Raw genomic sequence first — 19170 nt, 5'->3', positions numbered from 1 at the left:
GAAAATTGATCCATAGGGGATATGTTTTGAAAAAGTCCTTAGTAAGTCACTGTTGGGTGAACTATTTCACTGCACTTTTTTTTTATTGTATTGGTATGTTTGGGATTTTCTGAATTATGTGCATTACCCCCACATACTTAGATGAAATTTGGGATAGAGGTGTTTTACATAATTCAGTTATCCATCTATCTATAGTCTTACACTGTAACTATCACCCTGATAGCTCAGGTATAGTTAATTTGCAACTTACCTGATGAGCAGATCTGGAAAATGTAACATGAAGAACTCATAGAAAACTGGGCACTTCTAGAAGCATTTAGACACAGAGACATTTAAAAGCACTTCTGTGAATAGCAGGACTGTCAATGAACAGACTTGGAGAAAAACATACCCCTTGCTGTCTCTTTCTGATAGAGACAGCAAGGGGGGAACAACTAGTTGACTAGTGTGTTGACTATCCAATAAGCATCTGCTAATCAGATAGTTGACTACTCAACTAGTCATTCACATCCCTACTGAGAATAGCTGCTCTAGTGGTTCTTTGGTACCACTGAGTATAGTGTGCAGAAGTGACTGGGATGGGTTATCAACCAGCATAATTATAATCAGTTTACCAGTTATGCAAATTGTCACCATTAGGGATTTGAAAAACTACCTATATGAACCCTGAAATAAAGCTACAGTTACAGTATTTTCTTGTTTGACCTCTAGAGGGCAAGCACATCTCTTAGATTTAGAACATCCATCTATGCTGAAGAGTGAACACAAACCACTATTTATGACTATTTGAAATAAATATGACAGAAGCTTTCAGCTTCTCCAGAGCAGTTATTTTCCTTGTTTTTCAGAAGCCATGGTGGCTCTGTGTGTGACTTGAGAATATTGGAAGCAGTTTATAAATTGTGGCCCTCAGAGGAAATGCAGTAGAAAGGACAGCTGAGAACTCTCTTAAGCTGTGACAACTTTTTGCTACACTTGAAATTGTCAAATATTAGAATAGTCAGGAAACTTTAATCTCCCATTTCTATGGAACAGCCCATCCTTGAAATACATCCATAAATATACCAAAACCTCATAGATAAGGCTGGTCCTGCAATGTTTGATTTAACTTTCCAGGCCTCTGGGTAGGAAAGGGTTAAGTTGGAATCTGGGTCTTTTGCTTTAGGGATCTTTAAGAGAAGAAGACGGCTTGTGTTTATCCATTTCACTATCCCCTTTTTTAGACCCGTAGAGACTTTTTAGTGGTGTTCAAGGTTGGATATACAATTGGAGTCGGGCAGGATTAGACTGCACTTTGCCATCCTTCAACCCTGACTCCAGACTCCCTCAAGGACTCACAAAATGCGTGAAATATTTTCATCCCCTCCCACCATGTTGTACTTGAGTCATGGAAGTTTCCAGGAAAGGTTGGTGGCAATAGAATCCTTGGCAGAATAGCTCCAAAGAAACTGGCCTGTGTGGAAACTAGAGGAAGTCCAAGAGAATTATGGAGATTCAGGAGATACCTCTGACATCTGTGGATCACCTGGAGACCATAAAGAGAGGATCCATAATTTCTGTGGGGGGGGATCCCTGTTTATTCTTCAAGTGACCTATTCCAGCATACAGTAATCTGGCCTTAGACCAAAGCAGGGATCTCCAATCTTTTTAAGCACAAGATCTTTTTTTTTTTTTAATTTAAATGCAATCCAGGATCTACCTCAAATCCAAATACCCTTATTCCGCCTTCTTTCCTGCCCCTTCTCTGAGGCCACACTCTTGCCCCACCCCTTCTCTGAGACCTTGTCCTACTCATTCCATCTTCCCTGACATCCCTATCCTCACTTTCACCAGTCAGGGGCAGGAGGTTGGGGTGCAGAGGTGTACAGGCTCTGGTCTTGAGCTGAGGGGTTCAGGTTGTGGGAGGGGCTCTGAGCTGAGTCTGGGGGAGGGGTTGAGGTGCAGGAGGAAGCTCAGGGTACAGGGAGCTTGGGTGCAGAAGGGGTTGGGGGGTCAGGATGTAAGCTCCAACTGGGCACCACTTACTTCAGTGGTTCCCAGGCAGTCTCACTCTCATCCTGGCCCTGCACCACTCTCAAAAGGGGCTGGCATGTCCAGCTATGGCTCCTAGCGGGGAGGGGCAGATGACTCCTTGTGCTGCCTCCTGTCTGCAGGCACTGCTCCCGCAACTCCCGTTGCTGTGGTTCCCAGCCAATGGGAGCATTGGGGTGCTGCCTGTAGTCAAGGGCAACACGTGGAGCCCCCCCTGTCCCACCTTCCCCAGAGGCCATAGGGACATGCCAGTCACTTCCAGGACAAGTGTGAGGCCAGGGCTGCACTGCTGGACTGTTAGTGGCTGATCTCCCAATTTGTCTGCAAGAGCCTCAAAGACATTGAACCCGATTCCAGTGTTCCCACACATGGATCGATAAAATTAAAGGGAATTAATTTTGTTACATACACCAAAATCAAGATAATGTGCAGGTGTACACCACCTAAAACCTAGATAAAATGGATATATTTTTAAAATTACAATAGGGATAATTACTTCAACCATGAAAGTTTCTGCATTTTAGAACTCACTACCCAACAAATTAAATTTAAAGCATAAGTGAGAAATAATAGTTATGAAATTCACAAACCAGTCAAAAACCTAAAATAACACAATTTGAAAGAAGTAAAATAAGTAACAACACCACGGCTACGTCTACACTGGCCCCTTTTCCGGAAGGGGCATGTAAATTTCACTAGTCGTCGTAGGGAAATCCGCGGGGGATTTAAATATCCCCCGCGGCATTTAAATAAAAATGTCCGCCGCTTTTTTCCGGCTTTTAAAAAAGCCGGAAAAGAGCGTCTAGACTGGCCCCGATCCTCCGGAAAAAGTGCCCTTTTCCGGAGGGTCTTATTCCTACTTTAAAGTAGGAATCAGTCTATTACCTCACTTGATATCATCTTGTTTTGTTGTATAGGAGTAGATAGCTTCACTTGATATAATTCATTGGGTTCAGATTTTAGAACCCAGCAGCAACCAATCAGAACAGCAGAATGTAAGTAGCAAGCGCTGTCATGTTTGCCTAAATCTAATAAACAATGCTGTTTGGGACCCAGCTGTGCCTGTGTGGTTTCTTCATGCTGTTTTTATTCTGTAATGAGGAAAAGACACAACAGGAAAGAATTTCTTAAGCCACAAAGGCAATTAGACACCCACCTCTCCTGGGGGTTAAGGGTAGTTGCATGTCTGACTTCCTTTTGTGTCTTTTGAAAAGCTCCCTTAGGCTTGCAGTGCTAAAATCAATGCACTAAAATTAACTAGAAGTTTGTTGGATTCAACCTATTATGCAAGAAAGCCTTTAACACATGAGATAAATATGCATGTTTCATGTGTTTATTATAGATTTCCTCTCCCCTACCCCCCAGGACTCAGTCAGTGTAAGCCACTAGAGTGCCTGAACAATCTGCTTTTTATAATGACTAATAGACTATTCCATTGCTTTTGTCTGGGACAGAGCAGGGTGTTATTTCAACCTTATTTAATTTTTATCTTTAAACAAGACATAAGAAGAAAAAATGTAAAAGTACAATCTTAACGCCTGATTTACAGAGGTGCTGACTGAGACAGTATGTTGGATATATAGGACCTCTGAAAAAACCATGCCCTTATTGTCACTATGTTTTCTCTTACAAGGTGGAACTATAAATTTCCTCTGGACAGTGGCTGAGATTGAGATTGACCATATCTTGAATGAAATATTTCTTGCACTCTCTCTTTTGTCTTTCAAACAACCCTCCAACCTGGCCAAGTGCATTAGCAAAAGTAAGTTGCCCATAGATGAGGCCCGAAAACATACAAACTAAAAGTTGCGCCAGACCCAAGGATGCAGAGAGACTTGCTGGGCCACCGGGCAAGGGAGTCCAGGTCTATGCTCCCAGATGGAACTGAAGCGATGGGACTAGCTTCCCCCAGCCAACCCTTCAGGGGTTCCTGGAACATAAGGTTCAGGGCTTTGGTGGCAATTTAAAGGGCCTAGGGCTCTGCCACAGTAGTGGCTAGGAGCCCCAGACCCTTTTAAATTTGCTGCCACAAGCTAGCGGCCACACACACCCACACACACCCATACTGCTGCAGACCTTGACCAGACCCAGCCTTTAGACATATCTCCACTGCTACAATGATGATCAATGCTCCCCACACACAGCTTTCAAACTCTATGTCACAGCATGTGTCCTACCTAAGCCATGCACTAAGTACCCCAACAACAACTATATGGGTGAAACAAGACAATCACTAAGCTTTTGAATGAACTCAAATAAAAAATAATAAAAGACCAAAACACCATATCATGAGCATTTTTCACAAAGCAATCACTCCGCATCTGACCTCTCACTCCTCTTCCTCAAAGTGCACTTGCACAACACCTTCAAACGATGCTTCCTGCCAGTGAGTGTGGGGGCAGTTCTACCTCTACCCTAGAGAGACATGCTGGGAGAGCAGAACAAGCTGGAGCTGCCTTGCTCTGCTTCCTCCACCACTGCCAATGAATGCAGGGGAAGGAGGTAGAGAGGGATGGACCCCTGCTGCGGGTGGCAGCCCCTCCCCCCTCTGCTAGTTTCCCTGCAGTCTCCTGGCTGGCCCCTTGTCCATCCCACCCACAGTATTTGGGGCATGTGAGCCCCGTATGTTCTCCTACCCACACGTCACCCCTGATTCTACTGCTAGTAGTAAATTATATGCTTGCTGTTAATCTATAACTAAAGTAAGTTATTTCCAAATGCAATGTAAAGGTTCTAATCAGATTGCCATCTGCTATATATGAATTTTGCAATGGCTGTTACTGTCTGATTCATGGTACAATCTGGAGAAATCTCTGAAAAGTCTGGCTTGCTGGGTAAAATGTAATAGACTGACCGGGAAGAATACCTTGTAGAGAAAGATTTAACAAGATTTAACAGGATTTCTTTTCTCCCCAGCCCTAGGCTAGAGTGGCTCTGCCTTCAGAATATTACACCTTCACATTGTTCTCTATATATTATATCGTGACTTCCCACGTGCAGTGCAAAATGGAAGCACCTACGCTCCCCCAGAGCAGCACTCTCTCTCTTAACTGGTTGACAGACCGACTGCATAGTCAATACAGAGAGCTGACTTACGGATTTCAATCTTTCTTAAATAAGTATGTAAGACTATGTTGCACATTCATATCAATAAGTTAAATGGTTTGCTTTGAGGATTGCTATATGTCAATGCTTTATCAAAGTGACCCTCTCAGTCAGTGTTCTCTATAAGTTGTATGCTTGTGCTACAACTCAGTAGAGATGCAAATACCCAATTGTTTCTATTGGTGGTACACATTAGTAAATGCCTCAATGCACATGAAATTATTCCTCACAAGGATGGAAAAAAATCCAGATGTGGATGGAAAAGGTTAGAGGGAACATTGCTCAGTGATATTTGAACTTAATAAATTTTCTCAGCTTTCTTTTGCTTAAATTTCCAGAAGTGCTTTCCTCTTCATAATAAGGCCCTGATTTGGGGGATCTTTCCACAGAAATCATTTGTAGCCTATTTTGTGGTAAACAGCTAAATATCCCATGCTATCTTATTCTATTCTTGAGCTGAATGAATTTTAAAGATAGAAAAACCTACAAGACTGTGGAAGACCAGTTCTGAACTGAATTACTAAGACAGGGCATTGCTCTGAAATTCACTTAGTGGATGTTTTCATATCATATTTGCGGCTCACACCTTTTTGAAAACAAAAGATTTATGTGGCTCAGTCAAAACAATTTAGTGACTGATACTGTGAAAAGCCTAGCAGTTAAAGACAAGTTTGCAATGAGCAGCAATTGCAATTGATGCCTTCCAGGCCATGTTTTGAGCACTGAAGACTGTCAAGAGTAGTAAAAAAAAATACACTCAGAAGGCAGCATAGCACTGTCCCACCAGCAAGTCTTCTTCATAAACTGCACAAGAAACACACCATGCTGGCTAAGACTAGAATAACTCAAGGTCCAGTGAAATGTAGGCATGATAGAGCTGGATTATAAAGCATGGCTTAGACCAGGGCTATTCAACTTTGGAAGCCCCAGGGGCCACAATGATACAGCACATGCTAAGGGCTGCAATTTAAGTGTGGTTGCCTACACATGCAAATATAAAAGCAAAAATATGCAAATAGCTTCTTTCACACAATGCCCCAGCGCTCCCGGCACCTCCTCCCTAGGGGTTAGAAATGCTGATACCCTGTCCCCGTCTGTTCCAGCCAACTCGTCCGCTTGCATCTTTCAGTGCTCACCCTGCTTGGGAGATGCCTTGCCATTGTGGAGTGTGTTCCCAGAGGAGGCCATATTCAAAAGATCCCATCCGTGGGCAGCGTGGTTAGCCCTGTGTTAACCTAAGCCATACCACAGGCTGCAAACAAACAGGCTGTGGGCCACATGTGGCCCGTGGGCTGCATGTTGAGTATCCCAGGCTTAGCCTGTGTACCATTTGAAGGCTTTTCTTAGATGTGGCGACCCAGTTAGGTGCCTTTTGAAAATATTATGTGAAATCCTGCCCTGCTGGAGTGAATGGGCAGGTTTACATTTAAGTCAATTATAAGGTGCCACAGGACTCCTCGCCCCATTTAAGTCAATGTGAATCTTGTTTTGAATATAGCATTTTATGTTACTCTAATCTCTAATTTGTAAACCACGTACTAGTGGTATAATGAATTTTTGCAGATTAACTGGGAAAGATACACTACAGGCAGTCCCCAGGTTACGTACAAGATAGGGACTGTAGGTTTGTTCTTAAGTTGAATTTGTATGTAAGTCGGAACTGGTACATATTGTAGGGGAAACTCTAGCCAAACATTTCTCCAGAGCTCAGTTTTATTCTCCCACACCTCACTTCCCTCAGTCCTTTATTCTCAAGCTGAGGGGTCTGCTGAGAAAAGCCGCTCCGCATCTCCCTGGTCTGCTGGGGGGGGGCGCTAGCTTCGTGTCTCCCTGGTCTGCTGGGGGGAAGCAGCTAGTGCGGGGTTGCCTCACCCCGTTTGTAAGTAGGGATCCGATGTAAGTCGGATCCATGTAACCCGGGGACTGTCTGTACATGAGATTTGGACCACTTTTTCATAAATTCCAAGTGACATCCTCTGGGACAACCCTAGCTCATGGCTTAAATCTTCGATATAGCATATAACCCATTCCCTTTCAGATTTATAATACTCTGTCATCTCTGCTGTAATTTGTTTTAAATAGAAAAGGTCACTTATTTAATATAAAGAGAGAGGTGAAAATGTTTTAATTAGAGATGTCAGGTTAACCGGTGGCCTGGGAAGGCTGGAGCAGCTCCCCACCAGCGGTGTGGTGCAGTGGGTCTAGCCAAGCCCAACCAACCCCTGCCTGTGGTGGGTCTGGGCTGGCTGGAGCAGCCTACCATGACATGGGCAGGGAGTGCTCCAGCTTGGCCAGCACCCTCCAGCACCCTCTCCCTGCCTGCCCCCTTTCAAGTGGTTAATTGGTTAAATTTAACATTTAACCAGTTAACTGTTTAAATGGGATTTTACATCCCTAGTTTAAATGTATATATTGCATTATATTTTCAACTAAAAGTATAGTTTTCCCATAGAATTATGTGCTTAGTATGTTAGTGCACTAGTATTTCAGTTCTAGAGATCTAGTTCCTATCTTAGGGCTTCAAGTTTAAACAGGAATAATAGTTGCTTGGTGAGTCTGAATCATTTTGCTTCTCAAACTACAAGTTGGCTTAAATTTGGTTTCCTGACAAAAGTCTGAGACAGCTGATCAAAGGAATCATCGATGCATGCCTTGAGAAATACCTGCTATTCAAGTCAGCTTCTAATTCTTGTTTTATAGGTGGGTGAGCAGCTGGATTTGTATATGTATTTATATAATCTCCTTTTTTGTCAAAGGCACCTAGAACATAGAAAGTGTGCTTTTAAAAAGTTATTTATAAATCTAAATCAAATTAAATAAAGCTGTGGTGCAAGTGAACACTGTGATGCAGGAAGCACAGTGGTTATGGTGTCTGAGTCAGCAGTCACTGTTCTGAAAAGTACAGCTCTCGTACTAGGTTGTGGAAACTATGGCTTCAGTGCACATTCATGACTAGCCCTGATGCCTATTTGTCTAGCCCACAGAATTCTATTACCAAGTCATTCTTGTATCTACTCAATAAGCCATTTTCTCTAGTCTCTTTGGGTGTGTCTAGACTACATGGCTCCCTCGACAGAGCCATGTAAAGTAGTTTGCTCGACATAGTCACTGCCTCGTGAAAATGAGGGTTACCAGAGCAGTCGACAAAGGCTTCCCTTTGACTGTGTCATCTAAAAGGGTTGTATTGCAAGGTGGGTGGAAAAGAGTATATTTTACTGGGGTCCAACAGACCTGAGGGCCTGGCCCTGCCTACAGATTGTGATATGTGTGTGAGAAGGAAGGATCTGTGTTACAAGATTGTACTAGGCCTGAAAAAATTATGCCTAGGCCCCATCTGGAGTGTAAATATATGAGAAGAAACTGAGTTCAGTAGAGGATTAGGTTTGAAAAGATGCTAAGGGAAATATGTTCTCTGGTTATGGTATATTTAAAGGCAGGTTTACACTTAAAACTCTGCTGTAGCATTTCAGTAAAGATGCCACTACACCAACGGAAGAATTTCTCCTGTCAGCAGAGTTAATCCATCTCACAAAAAGGTGATAGCTACATCAATCTGAGAAGCCCTCCCATTAACGTAGTACCTTCTACACTGGAAGTTAATGAAGTATAACTGCATAGCTCAGGTGATTTTTCCCACCCCTGAGGGAAGTAGTTATAATGATGTAAGATAGTGTAGACCTGGCCTTGGAAGTTCTAGCTTACCTCAAATTGATATCAAAGAGGCCAAAGTCTCTCATGGCACAATCTCCCACACAGTTTCAAAAATGACACATTAAAATATAGAAAATAAAAAGTATAAACTATCAAGTGCGACTTTTCTGTTTCTCTATAGCACCACACCCTATCCTAGCCCCTAGATAATTCAATCATAGAATCACAGAACACTAGAACTGGAAGGGAACTTGAGAGGTTGAGTCCAATTCCCGGCCCTCATGGCAGGATCAAGTATCATCTAGAGTATCATCCATGATAGATGTCTCTCTAACCTGATCCTAAATATGTCCAGAGATGGAAAGTCCACATTCTCCCTAGGCAATTTATTCCTAACCCTGACAGTTAAGAAGTTTTTCCTAATGTCCAACTTAAACCTCCCTTGCTGCTGTTTAAGCCCATGCTGCCTGTCCTATCATCAGAGGCTAAGGAGAACAATGCTTCTCCCTCCTCCTTGTGATACCCTTTTAGACACTTGAAAACCACTATCATATTCCCTCTCAGTCTTTTCCTTTCCAAACTAAACAAGCCCAATTCTTTCAGTCTTCCTTCATAGCTCATGTTCCTAGACCTTTAATCATTCTTGGTGCTCTTCTTTGGAACCTCTCCAATTTCTCCACATCTTTCTTGAAATGTGATGCCCAGAACTGGACACAATACTCAAACTGAAGCCTAATCAGTGCAGAGTAGAGTGCAAGAATGACTTCTTATGTCTTGTTCACAACACTCATGTTAATGCATCCCAGAATCATGTTTGGTTTTTTTTGCAACAGTGTCACACTGTTGACTCACATTTAGGTTGTGGTCCACTATGACCCCTAGATGCCTTTCTGCAGTACTCCTTCCTAGACAGTCACTTCCCATTCTGTAGTGTGAAACTGATTGTTCCTTCCTAAGTGGACTACTTTGTATTTGTCCTTATTAAACTTCATTCTGTTTACCTCAGACCATTTCTCCAATTTTTCCAGATAATTTTGAATTATGACTCTATCCTCCAAAGCAGTTGCAACCCCTCCCAGCTTTGTATCATCTGCAAAATTAATAAGTATACTCTGTATGTCAATATTTAAATCGTTGATGAAGATATTGAACAGAACTGGTCTCAGAACAGACCCTTGCAGAACCCCACTTGTTATGCCTTTCCAGCAGGATTGTGAACCATTAATAACTACTTTCTGAGAATGGTTATCCAGCCAGTTGTGCACCCACATTATAGTAGCTCCATCTAAGTTGTAATTGCCTAGTTTATTGATAAGAAGAACATGTAAGACCATATCAAATCCCTTACTAAAGTCCAAGTATACCATGTCCACTGCTTCTCCCTTTTCTAAAACGCTAGATATCCTTTCAAAGAAAGCTAGCAATCAGATTGGTTTGGCATGATTTGTTTACATGTCATGCTGGCTGTTACCTATCACCTTATTTTCTTCCAGATATTTGCAGATGAATTTCTTGATTACTTGCTTCATTATCTTCCCTGGTACAGAAGTTAAACTGACTGGTCTGTAGTTTCCTGGGTTGTTCTTTTTTTCTTTTTATAAATGGGCACTATATTTGCCCCTTTCCAGTCTTCTGGAATCTCTCCTGTCTTCCATGATTTTTCAAAGATGATAGCTAAAGCTCAGATACCTCTTCTGTCAGCTCCTTGAGTATTCTAGGTTGCATTTCATCAGGCCCTGGTGACTTACAGACATCTAACTTTTTCTAAGTAATTTTTAACTTGTTCTTCTTTTATTTTATCTTCTAAACCTACCCCATTTCCACTAGCATTCTCTATGTGAGGCATTCCTTCATCATCAGACTTCTTGGTAAAGACTAAAACTAAGAAGGCATTAAGCACCTTTGCCATTTCCAAGTTTGCTGTTATTGTTTCTCCTTCACTGAGCAGTGGGCCTACCCTATCCTTGATCTTCCTCTTGCTTCTAATATATTTATAGAATGTCTTCTTGTTACCCTTTATGTCTCTAGCTAGTTTGAACTTGTTTTGTGCCTTTGCCTTTCTAATCTTGCCCTTTCATATCTGTATTAAGGATGTTAAAATGCGGTTAATTGACCCGTCAACTAGTCAGAACTTCCACATTCCTCCTTTGAAATGTACAAGAGCCCCAGGAAGTCCCGGTGACTCCAGGCAGCACGTGACATGCCTGCTTTGAAATGCACAAGAGTCCCTAGCAGGGGCTCTTGCACATTTCAAACGCATGGAGCCCGGAGTCAGCAGGGAACTCACAGTCCCCCACTGACCCTCAGCACCATGCTATGCTGCATGCCGGTAGGGGCCTGGGATTACCTGGGGACTCCTTAGCTGACCTTGGGTTCCGGGGAAATGCCGCAGGGAGCCCAGGATCAGCTGGGGCATCCCCAGCTGACCCAGGGCTCCATGGCTGCCCCTTTGAAAGGCACAGAGGTGGCTTCAAATGCCAGCATGATCATTTGAGACTACCTAACATTCCTCAGGTGAGCAGTTATTCTATATTAACACCTCTCTAATTATGATTTAACACAACTCCAGACATATTGTTCAACAATCAGAATAATATAATCTGTAAATTGCAACATTCAACATGGTAACTATTCATTTTGATAGTGAGAATAATGAAATACTACATGAATAGAGACAACTGTGATTTAACAAACCTTGCATTAATCATAATGTAATGTATTATACTAATCTTGAATGTGCTCCAAAAAAGATAATAAATCACAAATATATACATAGCTTCTGGGTATGCTTCAAGAAGAAAATCAGATTTCAACCAGAAATAATATAGCATTTACAGACTATAACATTGTAGCTCATCTGGTGAAGATGTTCTATATTGATAAGAAAGAGCTCTCCCATTGGCATACTAAAACCACCTCTGTGAGAGGCAATAGATATGTCAGCAGATGCACTGTCCACACCACCACTTAGGTTGTTGTAACATACAGTGCTTATTCATAAGTTACGTTGACCTAAGCTGTAGACAAGCCTGTAATAGTGACTGTTAGCAGTATTAGGCAATTACGTTACACGTTATGTTGAGAGAATAAAGTCCTCCAACAGACAAGGCACTTAAAGGATAGCCTGTAACTGTCAGCATGTAAAAGACAACGATTCTTTGCTCATTAAGGGTAAAATTCCAAAGATCAGCACATGGTCCCTGCACCACATGCTACATTTTACACATAAAAATTATACATTCTTGCGGAGTTGCCAATCCCTACAGAGCCTTATTTACTTTGGTGGGATTCAGTTGAACACACAGAGGTTCATGTACATAAATCAAATTACAGGCTGAGGCCTATATTATTTTAAAATTAACATCAATGAATATTTTCCATTGAAATTGGTGAAATTACTATTATTTTCCTTTAGATTTTTCAGGCCCAGAATTTAGACCATCAGTATCTTTTTGTGTTTTCTTTCCTTGTGTCATGGTAACCACATTAGTCCTTTTTACACTCCTTCCCCCTGCACAGTTGTTCATGAGCAGCACTACAATAAACTATACCTGATGCTGCACCCACATGTAGCCCTCTGTGGCCCTAGGGATCTGTCAGCATTACAAAAGGTACAGTATTGGGGCGTAGTTCCAGTAAAAAGGTGTAGTACCAGGCACACAACAGAATTGAAAATCACATTGTCCAGTCCTGCTTGGGATTTTCTAGTTCAGGCTGCTCTTTTTACATGGAGTTCCAATAAAAGGTACATAAAATATTGAGCCTACTAATCTGAAAATAGAACTTGCCATTTATTTAAAAATATAGGTCCTGCCCCTGTAGTTGAATGCAAAGGGAAGACTCCTGTGGCTGTCAAATACAGGTCAACTAAAGGCAAAAGTTAACCAAATAAAAATATCCAACATACCAATTGCTATAGCCAATGTACTATCCCCTAGCACCACTCTACCTATTTGTCTACACTTAAAATGTAGCAATTCAATGTAGCCAATAACTGCATCAATGGAAAGGATTATCCCACCTGCATAGGCAATCCACAGGGGCCTACCAAATTTATAGCCATGAAAAATGCATCACGGACTGTGAAATCTGGTCTCCCCCCCCCCCCCCCCCCCAAAATCTGGTATTTATGTGTGCTTACTATATAGATTTCACAGGGGTCCTGGCCCAAAATGAGATATGAGGTTGCAAAGGGGTCACAAGGATATTTTAGGGTGGTTGAAAATATAGCAGCACAGACAGGTGGCAATACCATACCATATCACTCTTATTTCTGCACTGCTGCCATCAGAGCTGGGTGGCCAAAGAGTGGTGGCTGCTGATTGAGGGCTTAGTTCTGCAGGCCACAGCACAGAAGTAAGGGTAGCAATACCATAGCAGCTTATTCTTACTTCTGCATTTCTGCTGGCTCCGAACATTCTAGAATGTTTGGAATGATAGCCAGCCCTTCATTCTAGAGCTTTGGTTCAGTATCCTCACAACAATGAACCCAGCAGAAGTATGGGATCCAGGATTTTTCATAGGAGATGCTGGAGTGCACAACAATGACTGTCAGTTTCACAAATGGTGTGAAAGGGAGCCAGAAGGTGCTGGAGAGCAGGGAAGCAAAGTGGTTCCTGATGGGACTTTTTCCAAAGATGTTTCTAAGACGTTCCTAAGATACCCTGCACTACATACCGCGTTCCCACAGTGACTAGAGACTGAAGATGATGCCAGGCACTGTGGGATACATACCCACAGTGCATTACTCTTTCTGTTGATGGGAGAGCTAAAAATGTAGCCATGATCTGTTGACATAAGGTTGCAGTGCAAATATGTCCTCAGTTTCTCCATTTGAAAAATTGGAATAACAATTGTTAACTACTTTTCAAAGCAATTAATCTTTTCAATAACTATTCAATGTTTTGAGCTGTTTGAAAGATACTCCAGAAGTGCAAGCTAGTACTATTATACATTTATAGATGAATGCACAATTAAAGTGTGCAATATTCTTCATCTGAAAACCTAACAGTTTAGATTGGCACACAAAAATGTGTGTTCCCACTCACATTAATACTTTCAGTCACATGCAGTTATGTTCACTAAAAACCCCACCCAACTATTGTAATTCAAATATGAGAAAAGGCAACTCTTTAGTAGGATTCTATGCTATATAAGCTGATTGCCTAGTCTATAGCAAAATCACTTACAGATTTTTGTTGGTAAGCAAAAATAAGGGCCTACAAGAGCCCTATATATTATTCAATGTTTTGCCATTATGCTAGGATGCCAAAAGTTTGACTTTGTGTATCCACTTCCTCTGTATTGAGAGAATAAGGGAGTTCTGCTTTCCTCCTCATTTAGTAACGTACCATAAAATTAATTTAACATAGGAAACACCCTTCTCTTTCATGCTCCACTCCCCTATTGCTTAATGCTATTCATAATAGCCATTGTACTAAATAGATTATTTTCCATGCACAAAACTGTGTATTAGTTGAGAAAGTAAAGGTAGTATGGTTAAGAATTTCAAAATCAGGAAATGACAACATTAAACTTATAGCAACAAAGTGGGTGAAGTCATATCTTTTATTGGACCAACAGAAATTAGTTCAATAAATGATACACCCTCCCTTCCTTGTCTTCCTAATATCTTGAGACTGACACACTGCACACAAAATTAAAGTTACATATACAAGTAAATGGTAAAAGAAATAAATTTTAAATAAACGTTTCCAACTTTGTAAATGGAATACAGTGAAAATGGATGTATACTATTAGATTTAATTTTTAAAATAGCATTCACTACTGGCAATAATGGGCACTACTGCATAAACATTATAACATATTTTACCTTTCTAAAGCTCCTTTCATTCCAAAGTGTTTACATACAGCATTACTGGACTGTAGCTGCCTTTGAAAGAAAGCAACCACCAACATGCTGCCCGGTGGTTGGGTGGAGATGTGGGAACTTTTTCAAAAAAAAAATCTGACAACTATCTACTCTTACAAAAAGTGCCACAGGCAGTTGAATGTTTATTCAGAACAGATAGGATCTTGTTTTTATTGATTTCAGTTCTTCATGAAAAACCTGCACTCAGAAAACTTAATGAAACTTTATGTACCTACCTGAGATGATGAACTTTTGCTTACAATACAAAATGGTACTAATAGACCCTGGAGACTGAAGGTTACATTAACAATGGTCAGAACTGTCAACTAATAGTACGTTAAAGAAGTACAGTAGACCAGGACTTGTCACATGGGTTAATGCTTTTGAGTAAATGATTGTGTTACCTCATAACATACTAAAAGAAAGTAATTGTGACAGGTATACAACTAATGACCACTTTACTAAACTGTAACTTCCCAAGTGACAGAGGGACACCTTAAAAACTGCAGATGCATCTGACAAAGCGTTTTTAGCCTTGAACGTTTATGCCAGAATAAAGCTGTTCATATTTAGGGTGCTACAAGACTTCTCAGGCTATGTCTATACTACAGAGTTTTTTTCAGAAAAATGGCCGTTTTTTTAAAAAAAACTTCACTTACATACACACTGCAATTGCGTTCTTTCGAAAAAAAATCAAAACAACAGAGGGGTTTTTCCGACAGTGGTAAACCTATTTCTATGAGGAAGAAGCCTTTTTCTGAAAGAGCTCTTTTGGAAAAAGGCGTGCGTGGAAGGGGAAGAGGGAGTTCTTTCGAAAAAAGAGGAAAGAAGAAAAAGCAGAGGTGCCCTGGTGGCCACTCCGTCCATAGTAATCGCAGCTTAAATGAGAGAGAGCATCCAGAATGGACGCTATCTTTCGAAAGAGCAGATCACTTTTTCGATGCACTTTGGCAGTGTGGATGCTCTTTTGGAAGAAGTTTTTTTGGACAATCTCTTCTGGAAAAGCTTCTTCCGAAAGAAGCCTGTGATCTAGACATAGCATTGTTCTTCCCAAATCAGTCTGAGAAAGAGGAAGAACTTGTCTTAAACTGATTGCTTTACAATAAAAGAGTTCGCTTTCAGAGAGAGAGAGTTAACAGACCACTTACCCAGTATTCTCTGGCTGCTATTTTATAGTGGACTTTTGTCCATTATGCAGTGCAGCTACTCTCACTTAGTTTTTATATGAGCAGCATTTTGAAGTCAACACAGAGGCTGTGTCTACACTGCACCCCTTTTCCGGAATAGGGATGCAGATTAGACCAGTCGGAATTGCAAATCCGCGGGGGATTTAAATATCCCCCGCGTCATTTGCATTTACATGGCTGCCGCTTTTTTCCGGCTTGGGAATAAGCTGGAGAAAAGCGCCAGTCTAGACGTGATTCTCTGGAAAATAAACCCTTTTCCAGAGGATCTTTTATTCCTACTTGAAAGTAATTCCAGTCGGAATTGCAAATCCGCGGGGGATTTGAAAGTAGGAATAAAAGATCCTCCGGAAAAGGTTTATTTTCCGGAGAATCACGTCTAGACTGGCGCTTTTCTCCGGCTTATCCCCAAGCCGGAAAAAAGCGGCAGCCATGTAAATGCAAATGCCGCGGGGGATATTTAAATCCCCCGCGGATTTGCAATTGCGATGTGTCTCATTAGCATCCCTTTTCCGGAAAGGGATGCCAATATAGACACAGCCAGAATGTTCAACCTCACTAAAGAATGATACATTAGGTTACATACAATCTAAAATATCTCAATTACTTTTAATATAATTTTAATAGAGCTTTTCTTGGAGGATGGCCTGCAGGCATTCAACCTGTGGTATACTGTCCATTTGATTAACAACCAGGGGTTCAAATGAAGAAATTTGGTGTGAGAAGGGAAGCACCGCTTCTGCTCCTCTCTTTGGCTTGGGTTTCCCAGTGAATCTTTTCCTCTTTGACTGGAAGATCTCCCTCAGGGTTGAAGCTTCTGGAATGTGTCACTGTTGACACTGGTTTCCTTATGTTTGGTGTTGGTGTTGAAAGTTTATGCTAATACAGCTGTGTTTCTCCCTATCATTACTGAGTTTCTCTCACTGGCACTAGCAAGTGATTCAGTAGATGGCATACTTTTTTTTTAACTGATACTGAACCCAAGCTCTAGAATGATATTAGGTATGACCAGTATGCAGTATATTTTAAGAGTCATATAACATTGAGTTTCTGGCCATTTGGGTGGTGTCCTGTGACTATTGTAACTAAAAATCCCATTAAATTTACTTAAGAGCAGGGATTTTCATACTACTATGCCATATTTGCATTGTAGTTATTCTGCCTATCTAAAATCTGTCTGAATTATTAGTGGGATATGGTAGTCTTCACTTTCAGTTTTAAGTAGTTGAACAAGCTAGTATTTTACACCTCAAAGTAGCTGCAGTTTACTTGTGGGTGAAATATTCATTAGAATGGCCCTGATTCCACCCAACAATCAACATGCCAGTGCATTAGTTTATTTTGTAGCATATCAGGATATCCTAGCACTGAATGTGGATATTTGATTCCACCTGAATCACTCAGGCACTATTCTAGAGGCAGAGAGCAGAGAATTATGTAGTGGCTAAAAGTGGCCTGACATGCCTTTTCAACCTCACACAGACCCAGAAAGGGAGGCATTTGCAATGTGAGGGGTTATCGGAACAATCAAGAAAAAAATAACTGGAGGAAACAAATGGTGAAAGAGATTTCCATATGGACTCCTGGATCATGCTTCAATTTACAGGGAGGGATTCAATGGATACTATTTCTCAGGAGGCTGCACTATGGAGTGGGTATGGGAGTTCATCTGATTAATCATATTTTTTGGTGTGGCAAAGTGAGACAGACTATAGGAGGGTGTGCTTACTGATGTTATGTGATTATATAGACAGTGGGTATCCACACACCTGTGGTCTGACTGATCAGTCAGTATCAATCCTATGTACTCTTTATTGTAAAAAGAAAGTACAGTTGAGGAAAACACCCACAGTATAAGGGAAAGTGTAACACATAGACAATGTCTGTTTTATTTTTCACAGAATTATTTCATACAATGTAAAATTTCCTTGTGAGTGCTACCACTAGCACTAGTTGTTTGTTCTACTGGCAAAGTGAAAAACCATTGAAAAAATGAAATGATAAAGACTATATTGTGAACATATGAATAAAGAATTATATTTTATTGAGACTTGTTAAACTCCTGTCTATCGGTTAGATTCACAACACATTACTAGTGCAGACACTGCATTGTTGGACAATGTTAGTTACACACTGAAGACTACAACACAGCAGTTCTCTCATATAAACAAGATTAAAGTGCAGTCATGTACAGGACACAAACAAAATGAAAACATTAATCTGCTGTAGAACAATAGTTGTTACTTGCAACAGTGGGGGTGGGAAGGAAACGTGATTAAACTGACAATGTCTCCATAAAACCCCATTTAAATTTCCTGAAGAAAATAACTTTTTAGTTTAATTCATCATATGAGTTTTTTGTAACGCCAACATTATGCTAGTCCACAAGAATAACGAAAAACCCACCCTCTGGCTTATATTTGGAAAGCAGCAACAAGGCACTCTGGGTGCTTTCTGATTAATCAGTTTCAATTTTGCTTGCAGCTGCGTCCAATTTTAATTTTGCGCAGCCTGAACAACTAAGGGGGAGCGGGGGTGCAGAAGGGACAGATTAACACTACAGACTCTCTCCTCTAGTTCTACGACTTGCGCGAAACAGGCAAGAACGCATGTCTCTAACAGCGACTAGGTCTGATTGTTGGCTCGGAGGGAAGAAGGGGTGTGAGCGGGACCTTTGCCTACAATCCCTACGTGGTCTCTCTCTGCGCACCTCCTCCCCTCCCAGGAGAACGCGGGCCCGCGGCGGTAGCAGCCTGTGGTGTGTAGCGAGAACACTCCGGAGCCTTGGCTGTCTCCGCCCTCCCCACCTGTAGGACTCTCCGCACGCCCTAGTGGTGGGACCGGGGAAGCGGGGCCCGTAGCAGCGGCTCAGGCGCTGTGCTGGGGGAAGAGGAAAATTCCAGCGCGGAGGAGGCCAGCTCTGCCCCCGCCTCCCCTCAGCAGGGCGCGCGAGAGGCTGGGCTGCGCTGGCCCGGCTCTCGGGGCGGAGCGGGGCAGCGCGGGGACCCAGTGGACTGCCCACGGCGGACAAGGCAGCGGAACCGCGGGTGCCGCAGGGGGCGGCTCCACGTGCCAAGTTTTCTCCGCGCCGCGGTTTCCCAAGGTGGGGTTTGTAACGCGGGCTGGGGCCGCCGCGCTCCGCCTGGGGCGCCCCATGGTTGCCGGGGGGGAGGCAGCATGTGTTCCGGGCAGGGCTGGCGCGGGGCAGCGACGTCTCCCGGAGCCCTTCTCAAACAGGTGGTGGGGAGGCGTGCAGCCGAGACTTGTGCCGAGCCGCCTTCCAGCCAGCTCGGATCCCGGCCGGGCCAGAACTGTCCCGGGGGGCCA

At 42.2% G+C, this 19170-nt stretch overlaps 1 protein-coding gene and 1 long non-coding RNA gene across 3 annotated transcripts in view; one reads left to right on the top strand and one right to left on the bottom strand.

Moving 5' to 3' along the window:
* LOC112543753 (uncharacterized) overlaps positions 1-15024 on the bottom strand; it is a 31129-nt gene extending 16105 nt beyond the window's left edge. The window contains exons 1-2 of the long non-coding RNA XR_003086972.2: positions 14896-15024; positions 2917-3122 (exon numbers count right to left, since the gene is read on the bottom strand). This is a non-coding gene — a long non-coding RNA (uncharacterized LOC112543753). The remainder of the gene's footprint in view (positions 1-2916; positions 3123-14895) is intronic.
* A 3612-nt stretch (positions 15025-18636) lies between these two features.
* Positions 18637-19170, top strand: part of COBLL1 (cordon-bleu WH2 repeat protein like 1) — a 120692-nt gene continuing 120158 nt past the window's right edge. The window contains exon 1 of one of the 2 annotated variants that reach the window (XM_075933515.1): positions 18637-18946. The gene's annotated coding sequence lies outside the window, so the exon portion shown is untranslated. The remainder of the gene's footprint in view (positions 18947-19170) is intronic. The other variant, XM_014580739.3, reaches the window with a different exon arrangement.

This window comes from Pelodiscus sinensis, chromosome 7 (genome assembly GCF_049634645.1).
Source record: "Pelodiscus sinensis isolate JC-2024 chromosome 7, ASM4963464v1, whole genome shotgun sequence".
In the NCBI taxonomy this organism is placed as follows: Eukaryota; Metazoa; Chordata; order Testudines; family Trionychidae; genus Pelodiscus; species Pelodiscus sinensis.
The sequence above is the reverse complement of the archived record's forward strand: the minus strand, read 5'-3'. Positions and strand labels throughout refer to the sequence as shown.